Source organism: Anguilla anguilla, chromosome 7 (genome assembly GCF_013347855.1).
Source record: "Anguilla anguilla isolate fAngAng1 chromosome 7, fAngAng1.pri, whole genome shotgun sequence".
NCBI classification, from domain to species: Eukaryota; Metazoa; Chordata; class Actinopteri; order Anguilliformes; family Anguillidae; genus Anguilla; species Anguilla anguilla.
This window is the reverse complement of record NC_049207.1, coordinates 41,163,630-41,167,028: the sequence shown is the minus strand read 5'-3', so window position 1 is coordinate 41,167,028 and position 3,399 is coordinate 41,163,630. Positions and strand designations below refer to the sequence as shown.

The 3,399-nt window shown below is 38.2% G+C and overlaps 1 long non-coding RNA gene across 1 annotated transcript; it reads left to right on the top strand.

Moving 5' to 3' along the window:
• Positions 1-313: 313 nt before the first annotated feature.
• Positions 314-1,344, top strand: LOC118231174. Its single transcript, XR_004766015.1, has 3 exons — positions 314-471; positions 805-863; positions 932-1,344. It is a non-coding gene; the product is annotated as an uncharacterized LOC118231174 (long non-coding RNA).
• The last annotated feature ends 2,055 nt before the right edge of the window (positions 1,345-3,399 follow it).

The window sequence follows — 3,399 nt, the reverse complement described above, 5'->3', positions numbered from 1 at the left end:
GCAGATGCAACAAATGTACTAAAGCCATAGCATGTATTGGGGGGGGGGGGGGGGCTACATCAAATTTAATGAAACATTTGATTAGCTACGGCAATGGTCTCCGACCCTGGTCCTGGAGAGCTACAGGGTCTGCTGGTTTTCATAGTGACTCTGCACTTCATGAATGAATTAGAGAAGTTGATTACACAGTTAACTCAACTAACCTGGTGTCTTGGGTCTCAATTGGATGCTGATTTTAAGGTAAAAACAAAAACCAGCAGACCCTGTAGCTCTCCAGGACCAGGGTTGGAGACCACTGAGCTACGGCATCAACCTGAAAGCAGGAATGTGTACAGTCTTTGACTGCATGAAAAACTCAGTGCAGCCAAGCACTTCATCCACAGGCTCAATCTGTTTCGGCGGTTCCCAGGGATGATGTCGTAGATCTCAAGGAGCATACGGCAGATGATGAGACCAGCACCATCTCCTTGGGTTAGTGACTATTCAAGTGTTGAATTTATACTGAAAAAAAATGTCATACTAAATTATTAACGTTTGCTAGCTAACGTTAGTCAGATAGCTGCAGCTAGTGCTAGATAGATGGCTAGCTATGTGTTAAAAGTAAATGATTGATGATCGTTAGCTAGCCATCCAGGCAGCTTCCATGGATCCATGGCTCAAGAAGCCAATGGAGAAGGACAGGTAATGGACAGGGTGATTAATTCATAAACAATAAGTACAGCATGCATTGCACGGTGTGAATCAAGCATCTTAATTCATATTGTTATGCAATGATGCTTTTCAATAAATCTGAATATTTTTTAGGACGATGATGGATGATGGATGATGGATCTGACCGTGAAGAGGAGAAGGCAGAGGAACATGTAAGCTCATCATGAAATGTCTAAAAATAAATTATAATCTTTTAAATCACTATTTGTGTGCATTTCAGACTCCATGTCACAAAAAGACCAAGAACAAGTCTGCTTTAGAGGAGCTGTTTGAGGACGAGGACCGAGAGCTTCAGACAACAACAGCGAGTAGAGCCCTCTCCATCACAGAACAGGTCCAAAAAGAGATCCAGCTCTACAAAAGCCTGCATTCAGTCCCTACAGCAGAGGACCCCGCAGCCTGGTGGTGGGAGAAGAGAGACAACTTTCCCATCTTATCTACGCTCTCCACCACATACTTGTGTGTACAGGCTTCATCCACCCCATCGGAGAGGGTTTTTTCTAGTGCAGGAGATGCTATTAACCATGAGAGATGCCACATTTTTCCCGAGACAGCAGGCATGTTGATATTTCTCCAGAATAATTGTTAAATGTGCAGAGATGGGTGGGTGTATGTGTCTTAGATGTAGGAGTAGATCAGAAAAATGTTTCCACTTTGTTTTACTGTTAATTTAACTGTTATTGAGTTATGTTATGTAAAAGTATGTAAATTAAAACTGTTCACAGAGTTCATATTGTTCATATTGTTGTCATACTTTGTAATAAAAAAGAAGCAAATCAGTTGTTGTTGCTGTTTATTTTAAAGAAGGTATCGGTTCAGGCACTGTTTGGAATCGGTACCGTTTTAAAGTATCGGTTTTGGCAACGGTATCGGAAAAAAAACAAACAATACGCAACCCTAATGTTGACACATGCACTACAGCTACATACTTCATCAAAAATAAAATAAACTATTGTTGAAAATATTTTAGCGCAACATGCACAGACATACATGTTTTCTTCCAGGTTCTGAGCCAGCTGAACAGTTTTCACAGCAACAAAACCAAAGTTAAATATGAAAGAAAATACTGCATCATACTGTTCCCTTTGGCATCACAATAATTAATCTAATTATATCAGGCCACCCTCTTGATATGTGTTTGAAGGTAATATTTTCCTTCTTTGTGGTGTTCAATGTGGGCAATTCGATTTGACACGTCAAGTGCTTTATGGGATTAACTTTAACTACTTTTTTATGACTTTATAAATGTGTTCATTCTACACATCAATATAGGTAGACCAAAGCTGTTTCTTTGATGTGTCTTAAGGCCCATTTATTGACTGTAACCTTCTACTGGCCCATTAGTTATTTAGTCTATCGATATCATTTAGAATGGCCTAAGTTTCAAGGTAAAAGCCAAAGCCTCCACAGCGCTGACTGAGCTAACATTTCTGAATTCATTATCAGTCAGTAGTTTTCAAACATTCAGAGGTTGGAACAAGCAATAATGATGGAAGGAAGATAGAAATGTCTACTGATTTATTTAATGGGCAATCAAACTCCAGCCCTTCCCCTCCTCATGAAATTACAGAACATCTTGAATGACTTTAAATAGCCAAAGACTTATTATTAGCATTAGTGTATTATAGGTCACTGTCTGATTTGTTTTTGCCATATTATAAAAATATCTTCCTGTGAACATTCTTCTTTTTTTTTTTTTTGGATAGTACATTGCAACACAATTTTATCAAGCTTGTGTATTAATTCCATAAAAGGGTATCTGAAAACTGGCGTACTTATGAATGAACAGACAGACTACATCATTTCGGCAAAATAGTCACACAGTAAAAAAGAAAGGGAAAACATTAAAAAAAAAAAAAAAAAAAAAACTGGATTCTGCCACTAGATACTATTCCAGTAAGCTATATTCATATTGGTCCTGTATGTTTCCATTTGAAATGTATCTGTGCACTATATTAATTCAATATTTGCCTTACAGGTGAAATACTCCATGATGGATTTCGAGAAAATAAAACCTTAAAAAAGCAAGACTATCATTGCTCTCTGCTCAAATTTTCCCAAATTTTAATTCCCAAATCACAAAGGTAGGGTCGTCATATAACTGCTGTACCCTCCTCAGTTCTGGGGAGTGCACTCTCTAGCGAGTGACCTCATTAAGTAAACTGGCCCCATCTTTTTCCCGTACTGAATGATTACATAGTCTACAATGGGGGATTGCACAGCCAATACAGATGGATTGCTGGTTCTTGGTCAACCAGAGCAGTCACTAATGAAGGATGAGAAAGGGAATACCCTTCTGATTGAAACCCTCCCTGGGTGACACCATTACATCAAGCAAGTATGCTTCACAGCACCCGATAAAATCTTGGTACAATCTAGATTTAATTTGCGCCATAGTGCCACAACTAGAGTTAAGGTTGAAAGGTTATGGCATTTATGAATTCATAATTTCAATGACATTATACTGTTGACAGCCTTAATTTATGCACCTCAGAACTATGTGAAATAGAACTTTTATTCTACACTTCTGTGCATCGCTGCTTGAAACCTGGAGAAGAGAAAATAGTACAACCTACACCTATTAAAAATGCACAATTGATTTTCAGTTTCCCGCTATGCTGCTAATAACACACAAAAATAGGTATTCTGAAAATAGAATCAGTAATGACAATTTCTCTGCAATCATCT